This window comes from Lolium perenne, chromosome 2, assembly GCF_019359855.2.
Source record: "Lolium perenne isolate Kyuss_39 chromosome 2, Kyuss_2.0, whole genome shotgun sequence".
In the NCBI taxonomy this organism is placed as follows: domain Eukaryota; kingdom Viridiplantae; phylum Streptophyta; class Magnoliopsida; order Poales; family Poaceae; genus Lolium; species Lolium perenne.
Window position 1 is genome coordinate 11,937,015 of NC_067245.2, and position 14,701 is coordinate 11,951,715.

At 40.5% G+C, this 14,701-nt stretch overlaps 2 long non-coding RNA genes across 2 annotated transcripts in view; both read left to right on the top strand.

The window, feature by feature from the left end:
* The window catches only part of LOC127331166 (uncharacterized), a 36,176-nt gene that overhangs the window by 4,396 nt on the left and 17,079 nt on the right, over nt 1-14,701 (top strand). The gene's annotated exons all lie outside the window — the stretch shown is intronic.
* Nucleotides 216-9,733, top strand: LOC127331169 (uncharacterized). Its single transcript, XR_007869652.2, has 9 exons — nt 216-303; nt 1,009-1,152; nt 1,893-2,068; nt 2,761-2,856; nt 3,558-3,784; nt 7,183-7,540; nt 7,636-7,823; nt 7,911-8,341; nt 9,401-9,733. It is a non-coding gene; the product is annotated as an uncharacterized lncRNA (long non-coding RNA).

Here is a 14,701-nt window from a genome sequence, read left to right on the forward strand (position 1 = left end):
TCATTCCTTGTAATAATTAACTGTCCATCCGCCCCAGGCTGGTGATCTATTTAGTGCTGCACCTATTGCTCGACACCCATTGCCGGTGAGTCGGTTTTCTGACTTTTTACACTTTCCCCACTTCCTCTCATTCTACTTCACTGCACAATTCCAAATTCTTGCATTCCTTCCCTCGATTAGCAACTTGGTTGGCAGAAGCCGTGCTCTGGACTTAGACTCAAAGTAGTCTATGAACTGACCCCGACTTAGACTCGTATCCTCTCCATCACGTACCTCCAGGAACTAACCGTCAACACAATTTAGGTACATCCACATATCCTTGAACCCTAGACAGGCTGGGCTTGTTCTGCGAAAAAAATATATCTTGGTCTGCTTGACATTTAGCAATGGAATATTGGAATCTAAACTTGAGTAATCCAATTGTGTAGTGTAATCCAGTTCAAGCCAGCTTGGCCTGTATTGATTTTTTTGTTCTTTGCCTCATACCAGATAGCTTATTTTCATCGATCGATTGAGGTAGCAGCGGCAAAACATACCTGCCGAGTTAATTTGGATCTATGTACTGTCCTTGAATTAGTAGAACTTGGTAGCTATCGTGTTGGGACAGTGCGTTTTGTTAGGGCCTTAATCACTCAATTTCAGATTCAATTGTTGTACAGTTGGGACAACGGTTCTGTTTATACGTTTAACTAGTAGAACAGGTACAATTTTTTTTAGCAAATAGCATGCCTGATGCTCTCTTACACTTTTGCCGATTTTAAATAGTCAGATTTTTTATTCCATGGTGATTTGACGTGCTGTTTATTTTTGTGGGTATACCCATATTTAGTGAAATGCCCTTCACTTTCATGTTTTAACAAGTACCACTCATAAGAAAGCTCCAGGCTAGCTCCTAGTATCTGAAAATTACTTTTCTTAGAACTAATTTTGTTGTGTAGAATTTTATCAGCCCATGGCATCACGTTTTTATGCTGCATTAATTTTTTTTTTGTAATCTTGTAATTGCAGGCATGAGGAGTTGGTGGCGACAGCAGCTGCATCCTTCCCCGGGTCATCCTCTGTGGGCTGGCGCAGTCCCTAGGCTCCGTGCTCGCGGCCTCCTCCGACATGCTCGCTGGAAACTAGGCCATGCTCGCTGCCGCCGAGCTGCAGGTGAGACACCGTACCTCATCCCTTGTCTTCAGACAGTTTTGCTAGATGTTGTCCGGGTGTACAAAAATACGTTCTCAGCGCTGCTTTTAATGCTCCGTGATTTGGATTCTGCTACATGTGTTAGCCTTCCTAAGTTGACAGTGTATCATAGATCCTATTCTAATCATTCATATGCTAGTGGCTCCTACACTACTTGTTATGTCTTGAATCTTGGTCTTTCTGTATTGGTGGAGGGTCCACCGACAAATTATGCACAGATTGACCAATTTACGAACATCATTTTAATTCTCTAACAACTCAAAGAACATGATAGTTAGACTAAGATAATGGTTCAGTTTCAGTTGATGTGTACTTTTTATATTCAGTTGATGTGCACTTTTTATATTCCTGCAACGTTTGACTAGTAGAACATGTGCATTCGCTTCTTTACATTTGAGTAATTAGCTTGCCTGCTGGATTCTCACCTTGTGGATTAAGGAAAAAATTCTGATTTCTTAGTCCATGGTGATTTAACATGCTGCTACTTTTGGGAGTACTCTGATCTGGTGAAATGCACTTTGCTTTTCATGCTTTAACAAGTACGAGTCACAACAAAGCTCCAAGCTTCTAGCTTCCGAATTATAACTTCTCCAAGAACTACCTTTGTTGTGTAGGATTTTATGTATTGACCCATGGCGTCATGTTCTTATGTTTGATGTAGTACAAAAAGTTGTTTAATCTTGTAATCTTGTAATTGCAAGCTGGGGGAGATGGTGGTGGGGTCCTTTAACGTCGCCAAGTTCCTGGCAACCGTGACCGCATCCTCATGCGTAAGGCCGCTCTCCATGGTTTGGCGCATCGCCTTGGTTCTATCCTCACAGTCTCTTCTGATGTCCTTGCCGAGAACAAGGCTGTGTTTGCTAATGTCGTTCAGCCGGTGAGACATCTCATTCCTAGTCTTCGCAATGTTGCTGTTGGATGTTCTCTAGATGTAAAAAAGATATGTTCTTGGTGTCGCTTTTACTGCATTACGAGTGGATCCTGAGAGCCGCTGTTTGTAGATTCTGGACTGCATGACTTGCTTCAGATTTGCTTGAGTATAGGCTTACACACATTTTGTATGTAAGGTTGGATAGTAGTTTTTCGAATGTAGTTTGCTCCTAAATTAACTGCATTGTGGCATCAGAATTGCCAATTATTCTGCATGCGTTGATTTGTAGACAGAAAACTCCTATAGGTCAGTGGCCTACTCATGTTTCTGTTGTGGAATCATGCTACTATTCTGGATGAAATAATCGATCGTTGTGAATTTTCGCCTTTGTCTCACTACCACTAACAAGTGACATTCATTATTTGTTGAGTTCAGATTGTAATGTGCATGAAGTTGGGTACAACTATGGAGCCATATTTTTTTCTTATTTCATATCCTGTTACAACTATTCATATTTGTTTCGATCCTTTTTGTATATATCATAGCCATTTACATTTATGGAGTCATTTTTGGTCCAATCTATTTCCTTTTATTGTATGTATGGTTGATCTTATTTTGCCTCCATTTTATATATGTTGTCCAGTGCTTCAGACTAATTAATGAGTATTTGGTAATTGATGGCATAATTTCTTTCCCAGCACATCATGAATGCACATCCAAAATGGATAAGAATTTCACAACACATGTGCCGAAGTAACTCCTTTGGGTAATGGATCCACAGTTGATCATGGAAGGTAATAAATAAATTACCTATCTTATTGGTTGTCAGCAAATACATCTGCACTTGTATTACTTATTTAGCAATTGATTTGGGAATGCTTCTTGTATAATTGTTTTCTTGAATGAGTTGGATATTCTTTGAACCATATAATGGAAAGCATTGTTTCGTGTTTATTCATAGAATAGTTTATATGGTTTCTTTAGCTACAAAACATTGATATATCTTGGACACATTGGTGCTTAGCTATGCATATAAGTCGACTTACAGCATATAAAAGCTGCTGATACAAACATGCCGACTTTGCTACTCAGTTTATTAGTGTGGATCCCGCTACTTTACTTCACCTGTATCAAAGTAATCCTCCTGTTCTTTTTTGAAAGAAACAAAGTGAGGAATAAGAGAAGTGACCATGCATGGGGGAAAGAGTAAGAAGGCTGATAAAGAATGGTAGTTCTATTACAACTAGTAGCATGCTAGACAGGTTCGAGCCGTATATATTAAATCACAGAGAATCATGTTCCTTCATAGGAGGAATTTACATAAAACTGCTACTCCAAAAACACCCCAAGTTGCAGCTTTCTATTTTTCAGTTTCTGTGTTTTAGAATGACATGGTTATTTAAACCCTACATGTGTACTTGAAGCGTAGCTTCTCCAAACATATTTAGTTAGTCATTCCATCTGTTGTTGCATTGACACGAAATGCGATGTTCAGATAGATGATATTAAGCTCGCCTTCCAAGTCAGCGCTACCATCTAGAGCAAGGAGAGGGTGTCATCCAAAGTGTGGACCGGATGGAGCTAGATGAAAGGAGATGAGCCACTGGTTTGAGGCTCGAGTTGCTTGAGGGCAACATGGAGAAGCAGGGGAGTCGGGCATCGCGGCACCCAAGTACATTCAAGTGTTAAGTGCTACAATGGGCATACAAGAACACTGCCATGGTACCCTCAAACTTGTTCTATTTTGGCTATACCTATGCTATTTCGGTCATGTGGTATATATCCCGCAATTGAAATGGTAAATTTGTGGTGATTTGAATGTTACATAATTATCCATGTTTTTGTGTGTGTTGGTGCTACTTATCAAACCTGGGAAAAGCTTATGCTTTGCGGTGTTTTTATGATGATTTAATGGATGCCATAATGTAGCATTATTATCAAATCATGTCAGTTGAATGAATGTTAGTGGTAGTATATTCATGTTAATATTTTGAGGTGAAGTATATTGCACCATTGGGTACTTGAGCGCTGAATGTGTGTTTTTGATGACTGAATTTCTAGATACTAAACCGTATTGCACATAGTATTGGATGGTGCCAAAAATGTAGAACATGAATCCAACTAGTTTCATTTTGTTGTAGTTTTTGGTGTATCGATATTTGGGTGGCTTTCCATAGAGCATGAAACTAAACAAATTGCTTATGAATATCTATGTATGTTGGAGTGTTTAGGCAAGTGACATTTGGATGGCTTCCTGTAGAGCATATGAAACTAAAGTTTCATTTTTTCTGAGATTTCTGTATAGCATGGTATCTTGCGCTATATGCATAGGTATTATTACTGATAATAATTGATGGCTGCTTAATCATATAACGAATGTATGTTTAACCCGCTTATTTGGATACTTGTTCACTGATATTAGAGGTTTTCACGGCTGAATTTCCATGTAATATACCGTCTTGCACTTGCACATTTGGTTTTGAGCCAATGCCAACCTTACCGAAAAGTTGGCATGACCATGCCCATTGGCCGCTTCTTGGTTGGCGACCAATAATTTGGCTAGCCCAAGCCCAGCACGTCCAATCCTATATAAATTTTCGCCAATCCATGGTCATCTGCGGGCGGTGGAATCCCTCGCCAAAAAATTGGTAATGCCCATGAATTGGTAGGGGCGGGTGGGCGTGAACCAAACACACCCTTAGTACCAATTTACTGAAGAACTAATATGGTTGTGCGATGTATGTTTGCACACAGTCGCTAGTACTGAACCATTTGATCACTATTAGTACTGGATGTCATGCAAGGTACTGGTAGGGGGCAAAATTATCCATTGTATATTTGTTTGTTATTCGATTTTATTTGTCATGTTGGTATACTGAACTAACCTATTAGTGAAGATTTTGTCTTTTTTTTGATAAAAAAAAATCATTAGTTTTTTCATTGTTGTAACCGTCTGCCTAATAGGCCAACTGCAGTTTCGGAAACTGATATTATTTGGTCCTTCTACCAATATGTGGATTGTTTGTTCTTCATGTTTACTGGATGAAGCATTGTTCTTATTTTTTTGTTTATGTTGTTTTGATGGTAAATGTAACCTGCTCATTTGTGTGACGTCCATTCTTTGCAATTAGCTTGCTTCTTATTTTTGAGACCTGTACATGTTATTTCGTATTTCTCTTATTCTGGTAAGAACGTAATGACATTGTCACAGTCTTTGTTTTTAGTGCAGATTTCTTTCATTTTGATATTTGGGTGGGTGGTGGAAGACCTCGAAACCTATTAATTACAATTTGTGACAAAGTTTCTCTGGAAAATTTCTTCGAGTTCAAAATTTACTGCCCAGTATGCACTACCATTGCTTTCCATTTATTGTACTTGCGAAATGTTTGAGTGGATGCCAATGAGAAGACATGTTGTGAATCTTGCAAAGTGATAATAACGTTTGAGAATCAATAGACATTTCACTTTGATCAAGGTTTACTTAGAACAATATTCTAATCTAAAAGAGCCATTGACCGTTAAAACATGGTACATTAGTGTGTGTGATTAATTATAGAGGTTTTTGAAAGTTATCTTGCCGGTACATGTAAACACAGTTTGCTACCTAAGGTTGAATGATCTACTAGTAAGTGTGTGTGTACCAGACACGGATAGAAAATAAGTTCTACTCAAGTGTTTGAACCATAAGAAATTTCACCTTGCCCCAACCTATGACTGGTTTCTTCTTTTGCGGGCATCACAAGCCCACATCTCTGCGGTTCTGTCTAGAGTGAACCCCCCCGCTTCTCATGCCAAGCACTACGCTGGAACAGCCGTGATGCGATGTTCGTAGTAGGCCCACTGGATGTTTATGAGTCGTGTTTTTTCTTAGAATCATGTGTGGTGTTGCATGACTGACTCTTATGCTAATTCGTGGAAAAAACATGCTCTTTTAATTGATTATTATGTTCTATACCTGGCCATGTGTCGGGTCAGGCCAAGAAAAGCTCCAATGTTAAATTAGGCCCAAGCCTGGCTCGGGCTGCGGGCCAGGCCTCTTCGTTAAATGCTATTTTTGTGTTACCCAGGCCCGGCCCAACTGTTTGGCCAACATTTTCAGGCCCAGGCCCAGGGATTTCGGGTTGGGCTTCCCATGGCCAGGTATATTATGTTCCTCTTGAGTGCTGATTTTCTTCCTCCGCCAAAAATGTACGAGAGTTGATTGACATTCTTGTGAAGTGCTAATTTTATCTCCGAGTTTATAAGTGATAGTGGCAGTTAGTTCCTGCACTTCTGTCTTGTTGTATTTGTAGAAAGAGCTTTCTCTTGTTTATGAACTTTTGATTCCTGCACTTGTATCTTGTTGTATTTGTACACATACTATTGAGTTTATACATGATGATTCTTGCACTTCCGTCTTCGTATCAGAATCTATTGTGGAAGTTTGCACAGCTGAGCTATAAATTTTCTAGCACTGCCATTTGTTGACAGCAGTATATACTCACATTTTACAAGGTGGCTTAACGGGTTAACGTGTGCTGCCTATTACTTAGTTTGACCTTTGAATTGCGGACACCGGGCATGCCGATTTGTAAATGTATTACTCCCTCCGTCTCAGATTAACAGGGGCGCACATAGTTTAAGAAATTGCTTTGACCATTATTTTAGTCAATAAAATATGGAATATATGTCACAAAAATTATATCATTAGATAGCTTTTTTGCATACGAATCTAACGATATATATTTTGTAGACATAAAAGTTATATTTTATTGACCAAATCAATGGTCAAAGTTTGTCTTGAACTGCGTGCGTGCCTGTTAAACCGAAACGGAGGTAGTATTTTTCATGAGTCCAGTTTTGGGCTTATCCTTGCCTACTTGGTGTCGGATGCACAAGGGTTCTTGACAAGTTAAGACATGGTGCCAAATAATTTGAGAAAAGTGTATTTTATTGCCTTCTGTTTATTTTCCTTTCTTCGTGAGTTTTTTTTAGGTAATTAACAGATTGAAGTTGACTCCTGGATGTGTTATGATTGCTGGGGTGTCAGATATATATCTTGAGTCTTTGTGTTGCTAGTTTGCTTCAAGATTCAGTGCTTAATTAATCTTATTTTGATACTCAATTGTTTTTCTTGGCAGTGGTGGATCATGCTGCTGAATCTTGATGAGGACTAAGGCCATGGGAACCTGGGTGGTCCCCAACGAGGTGGGAGTTACAAACTATATCTTGTTCTTAATGTCAATCAAGGTTAGTGCTATGGAATTAAGGTCCTAGACGAACATTGGATCTTGAAGATAAGGCTGAGGATATGAATAGCTTCTGGCAAGTAACCTATGAGATCACAAGTTTCCAAGTAACCATAAGCTTAATTATGACACACATTTACTATCTTACTTGATAGAACATCCCACCAATTTCTCAGATTGAATGTGTGGTTGACGAGAGGATGGAAGGAAACTCAGAATCTGCGACACATTCACACATGATGACATGCAGGTTAATATTAGATTTTTCTCCAGCCAGCCAGTCTGAATTTATCATATATTTTTGCTTTGTTGATCATGACATGCAGTTCTTTGACTTTCTGCAAGCTAATCTATCGGCGGAGCGAATGCTGATGTCAAGGTTAGTTTAGAATAAATGGCATACTGTTCAGATCAAGAGCTTGATGTCAAGCTTATAGTCATAAACTCATATCTTGTTCGACAACTGGAAGCTTTTGACGACATGGGTGTCGATGCATACATATTTTCCATTGCCTGGCCTCGACTTATCACCGGTAAAGGCCAAACCTCATATGTTTAAGTACGTGTCTTGCAAATATTAGTTGGCACTTCACTAATTTTGTGGTTTGTGATACATGAAGACGGACCCAAGGAGCTGGTGTACTACAACTATTTTAGACTTCCATGTGTATTGCTGGCATTGTCTGCAGTATAGCATGCAACAGGGCAGGACTGCAGGAGACACAACTATGACAAGCCTGAAGATGATTCATGGCGAGTTGCATTTTTTATGAAGCTTTCTAACATGTGGAGACGAAGAGCTGCCAATAATGTTATGTGTAGTGTAATTGTTCTAGCTAGTGGTATATATAAAAGTGGAGAAGCGTCGCCTTGTTAATAAGTTCTGACATACATGCCAAGTGAAGTCACATGTCTACTGATGATCCGCTGAGCATTTCTACACTGAGATTCGTTTTACATCACCATCGCCTTCTTTCAAGTGCGGCTGGCTCGCTACTTCAAAGGTGGCAGACACCGTCACCCACCATTGAAGAGGATCAAACCTTGACAGGTATCCTTCATTTATAAAGTTTCCGTAGAAAATCTTTCCCTCAATCACATTAAAGTAGCCTACTTCTAGTGCCAGAAGGTAAGAGTAGGCTATTTCTCTTTTTTGTTCTTGGGCTGATGCTGCTACATGTTGCAACTATCTGGGTGTTTTATTTCCTTGCGATCTAGAAGATGTAGGCTGTTGTCATGCAGCGAGTGAACATAGCAGCTTAATGTGTATGGAGTTTTCATTGTTTCAGGATCTGGTATGGCTGGTGTTACAAGATACTAGCCAAAAATTTCCTAAATTTTGGTGCATATTAGCTACTAGCTGTTTGGGTTGATTTTCCCGTAAATTTTAAGCCATGTCACTTGGTTTCTTTCATAGACTCTGTTGATGTGTTAGTATTTAGGTAGCCAGTTGTGTACATGTGTTGTGGCTCAAGTTCGGGTCTGGCTGCATTGTAAATTTTGGTTTGTGGAACATTGCTATCCAGTCTGCAAACCATCTTAGTTAGCCTACCTTGCATACACTGTTTTTTTCCGAGGCAAGAGTGTATAATTTAGCCTCTTGAATATGGATGATTTAGCGCCCCAACACCGTTAGAGCTACTGTTTTCCTGTATTTAGTGTTCTTGGTGCAGCAGCCTTACTAGATATGCTAGGTGGCAATACTATCTTAGAAAATTGTGTAGTTTGGCAGCTAGCATACTAAACGAGCTTGACAAACATCTACCTATTTCTAGATATTGGTAGTACTTGTGTTAAATTTGAAGGAATATGCATGGAAGTTAGTGGTCTTCATCTTCCACGAGCTTGACAAACATCTACCTATTTGTAGATATTGGTAGTACCTGTGTTAAATTTGAATGAATATGCATGGAAGTTAGTGGTCTTCATCTTCCTTGCTATAGCAGTTTTAATAAAGGAGTCCCGCTCCCAAGATGTCCATACAGGTGCTAATTAATTAAGCTTTGTTTCTCTATAGCAAGAAAAGAAATTTACACCTCATGCTTTTGTTGTGCACTATTTGATGATTCATCTTTGACTAATATATATGTTCATAATATGTGGAAGATAGATGCGAGCTGTCAACATGGGATACCGTGAGATTCGTCGGCAAAGAGAGTGCCATTTGAAGAGGATGGGATCTAGGTGTGCAACTGTGCATTGTTTTGGCCTCTCTCTGTTCTCTAGGCCAGGAATTGTAATGGTGGGCACCACGTTTTCATTCGTCATGTTTGTTACTTGACTAGTGTTTTCTCTGTTTGGTTAGAATTGCGAGCCGAGCTGGAATGTGTGTATATGAATGTCATATGAGCTATGTTGTGTGCACATTATTTTATATTGTTTGTTGAATGTCCAAAAAGAGGAGAGGTGGTGCTGAAAATTCGAGCACTCTTGCAAGTTTCTGTTGTTTCTGATTCATATTCAAAGTTGAGCCTGCTGATCACAACACATTTTTATCTGATGGCTGGAAATCCTTTTGTAAGAGAGCTCATATATATGCAATACTACAGTGCATCCTCGATCTACGATGGTCTACTAGTTATAATAACCCTAGGTGCACTATCCTGATCAGGTAGATCGATCTACCATTTTTTTAAAGTAGCTAGATCAATCTAGTACTAGTGCACAATGCACACACGGGGATCGCTTTGATTTGCTGTTTCAAGTCACTGTACTTGTATTTGGTGTATTACTCTGAACAAGTAAATGGAAAGTATAGGATAGGGCGGTCACAACGTAGATACACTAAAATCGTATTTAGGCGTCTCCAGCTCATTGCACACGAAAAGCGGTTGGGAAGGGGCGACCGGATTGAACGGAGAATTAATTCATCTAGAGGTTGTGTATAAGATACGTATCAAAAAGAATATACTCCAGCTTCAGTAGGGCGTGTGACGAACTTCATGATAGAAAAAGGACATAAAAAATCTTAATGGGTGGAAAAAATCGAGGAGACTCTTTAGTACTAACGTAAAATGAGAATTTATTTAGAGGATTAATATCCTAAAAATCTGGTATATCAATCAGTTGTTTCCATGGTTCTTCGATTCAGTAACTAATTTGAGGCGCTAATCACAACATATAATCAACCTGCCCTAACAGACAAAAATAAGATAGACTGCGATGTCCAGAACTAATCTACCCAGGCAAAGCGTGAGGAAACAAAACATATCTGGTAGAGGAAACACCGTAGAATATCCTAGCTTATTTATCCTTCCTTCCTTGTAAAAGTTTCTAATCAGATCGTGAATTATAGTAAGTGCGTAAACCTTGTGGACGCCTCACTAATTCATCCTTCCCACTAACAACTTCCAATCAGATCGAGGATAATTAGCGGGCTGTTAAACCGTTTCCATATTTGTATTTTTTGTGTTCCCTATTTTGCAGCCATATAGTAGGAGTAGGCTCCAACTTTTCAGTAATCCATGCATGTCCCCACCTTGACCAATCAAATGAACCGCATGTATTGGTTAGAGATGGTAGGCACCGATCGGTGAGGTAAACTATTTAAATTATGGGACGCGGTAAACAGGAAGAGGAAAATGACCACTTTAATTACCCGTTTCTTGGCCTGCCAATCTTAGCTTTGGGACGATTGAAACATAAAGAGCGTCAACTCGAAAAGCGGGCAGGAAGGGACGACCGGATTGAACGTGATCTTATCCTCTATCTTCTTAATTAGTTCTTCACCTAAACAAAAAATATGACATCTACTTTTAGACGGAAGATATGTTCTGTTGGAGCGTTGGCTGCCCTTAGCTAGCTTCAGTAGGGAGTGTGAAGAACTTCACGATTAAAAAAAGGGAAATAAAAAATCTTAATGGGTGGAAAAATGGAGTATACTCTTTAGTAAGTAAAACGAGAATTTATTTAAAGGATTAATATCCTAAAAATCTGGTATATGAACCGGTTGTTTCCATGGCTCTTCGATTCGGTAATTAACTTGGGGCGCTAATCACAACATATAATCCACCGCACCTATCCTAACAAACAAACATAATATAGACTACCATGTCCAGAACTAATCTAGCCAGGCAAAGCGGGAGGAAACAAAACATATCTGCGAGAGAAAACAGGGTAGAGTATCCTGTCTTATTTCTCTTTCGTTCCTTGTAAAAGTCAGATCGTGAATTATAGTAAGTGCGTGAACCTTGTGGACGCCTCACTAATTCATCCTTCCTACTAACAACCTCCAATCAGATCGAGGATAATTAGCGGGCTGTTAAACTGTTTCCATATTTGTATTTTTTGTGTTCCCTATTTTGCAGCAATATAGTAGGAGTAGGCTCCAACGTTTCGGTAATCCATGCATGTCCTCACCTTGACCAATCAAATGAACCACATGCATTGGCTAGAGATGGTAGGCACGGCTCGGTGAGATAAACTGCTTAAATCACGGGACGCGGTTAATAAATAGGGAGAGGAAAATGACCACTTTCTCTTGGCCTGCCGATCTTAGCTTTGGGGCGATGGAAACAGAAAGAGCGGCAACTCGAAAATGCAGATGGAATTGTAGTGTCTGGCGCCATGAATCAAAATTTGAACGAAAAACTCAGCCTGTGAACCAATTCTATAAATATGAGGAGGGGTGGAGTCTACGCGTGCGTCGCGTGTGACTTAGACTTTGACTCTTGCTCGGAGAGGAGAGGAGAGGAGAGGAGAGGACTCAACTCTATGTGGAAGATAGATTCATAGGTATATGATCTCTGTACTCTTGTTTCCTCCTCGGTCTCTGCATATCGGCCGGCCGGATGGTTGAATCTCAACTGTTGGGTTTATCTGTTCACCAGGTGACTTGACGTAAGGATGAGGCATGGTGGATGCGGCAACTGGACAGTCCCGCCAACGGTAGCAGCGAGCTCCACATGCCGATTGATCTAGCATCACGGAGGAGAGGAGCACTCTGCTACGAGCTAGATCTGGGCCTAGGAAGGAGGTGAACTATCACCTGTTATCGTCTTCATCGTGGACTTGATCGATGGATGGCTTTCAGTGGCGGCAACAACAATCCAGCGGGTAAATTAACCATCCGTTTTTCTTTTATTCTCTAGCCAATCAGTAGTAAAGAGCTGTGTCAGGTTACTGATTTACTTGAATGATGCCACCTCATAGAATACAAATTATATGTTTAGTTACATTCAGCTCTTACGGAGATAAATCAATCAGTGTTTTGTATCACAGCAGAACTGCCAAGAATCGCACCCAGCAGAGTTTATGGACCCTTATCTACAACATAGGATTGTAGATCAGTGGGAGACTCGATCCAAAGTAGTTTATGTACTGCTTTGTCGTCCATCTGTCGTTGAGTGCCTTCACGTATCTGCCTTTCAATCTCTGGTTTCTCCCGATGTTGCAGTGCTGGGACGCGAGATCTTAGGAACCTAGCAGATCAGGTCATCCCTCCAGGTCCCGCCAACACATGAAAGGATGAGGTCTTTTTCCGTGCATTCGATCCAGACATGCATGTCGAGATGAGTACGTAACTACGGGAGTATCTTTTATTTTTTTGGTAGAAGATAGGAATATCATTGATCAAGACTTTGGGAAGTTACAGAAAGAGCGGCAACTAAAAAATGGAGATGGAATTTTAGTGTGTGGCGCCAGGAATCCAAATTTGAATGAAAAGCTCAACTTGTGAACCCAGTCTATAAATAGGAGGAGGGGTTGAGCCAACGCGTGCGTCGTGTGTGACGACTTAGACTTTGACTCTTGCGATGAGAGGAGAGGAGAGGAGAGGCACTCTACTCTATGTGGAACATAGATTGATAGGTATATGGTCTTGATACTCTTGTGTTTCCTCCTCTCTTCGTATCAGCCAGCCCCGGATGATTGAATCTCAATTGCTAGGTTGATCTGTTCACCAGGTGACTTGACGAAGCAGGGATGAAACATGGTGGGCTCGGGACGAGTAGGAACTAAGCTTGGGGATGCTTGATACGTCTCAAACGTATCTATAATTTCTTATGTTCCATGCTGCTTTTATGATGATACTCACATGTTTTATACACATTATATGTCATTATTATGCATTTTCTGGCACTAACCTATTAACGAGATGCCGAAGAGCCAGTTGTTGTTTTCTGCTGTTTTTGGTTTCAGAAATCCTAGTAAGGAAATATTCTCGGAATTGGACGAAATCAATGCCCAGGGGCCTATTTTTTCCACGAAGCTTGCAGAAGACCTAGGGAAAGACGAAGTGGGGCCACGGGGCGCCGCCACACTAGGGCGGCGCGGCCTAGGGGGGGCCCGCGCGGCCCTAGCGTGTGGGCCCCCATGAGCCCCCCGACTCCGCCCTTCCGCCTACTTAAGCCTTCGTCGAAGATAGCCCCAGTACCGAGAGCCACGATACGGAAAACCTTCCAGAGACGCCGCCGCCGCCAATCCCATCTCGGGGGATTCAGGAGATCGCCTCCGGCACCCTGCCGGAGAGGGGAATCATCTCCCGGAGGACTCTACACCGCCATGGTCGTCTCCGGATTGATGTGTGAGTAGTTCACCCCTAGACTATGGGTCCATAGCAGTAGCTAGATGGTCATCTTCTCCTCATTGTGCTATCATTGTTGGATCTTGTGAGCTGCCTAACATGATCAAGATCATCTATCTGTAATCGAAAAATCTTAGCAGGAAGAAGCATGTATGTGTGCGGGTTAGCAATGTTTCCACTACTAATGCAAAGCGCGAGAAACTGCCCGAAACTGCTAAAACTGCTGAAACTGCCTGTGATAAAACTGCTGAAATTTTTTCCAGCATTGGGGATGATGATCCCATTGCTTTAGATTATAATGGTTTGAATTTTGATGATTGCCACATCTCTGAAGTTATAAAGTTCTTGCAAAAACTTGCTAAAAGTCCTAATGCTAGTGCTATAAATTTGGCTTTCACGCAACATATTACAAATGCTCTCATAAAAGCTAGAGAAGAGAAACTAGAGCGCGAAGCCTCTATTCCTAGAAAGCTAGAGGATGGTTGGGAGCCCATCATTAAGATGAAGGTTAAAGATTTTGATTGTAATGCTTTATGTGATCTTGGTGCAAGTATTTCCGTTATGCCTAAGAAAATTTATAATATGCTTGACTTGCCACCGCTGAAAAATTGTTATTTGGATGTTAATCTTGCTGATCATTCTACAAAGAAACCTTTGGGGAAAGTTGATAATGTTCGCATTACCGTTAACAATAACCTTGTCCCCGTTGATTTTGTTGTCTTGGATATTGAATGCAATGCATCTTGTCCCATTATATTGGGAAGACCTTTTCTTCGAACCGTTGGTGCTATCATTGATATGAAGGAAGGTAATATTAAATATTAATTTCCTCTCAAGAAAGGTATGGAACACTTCCCTAGAAAGAGAATGAAGTTACCTTTTGATTCT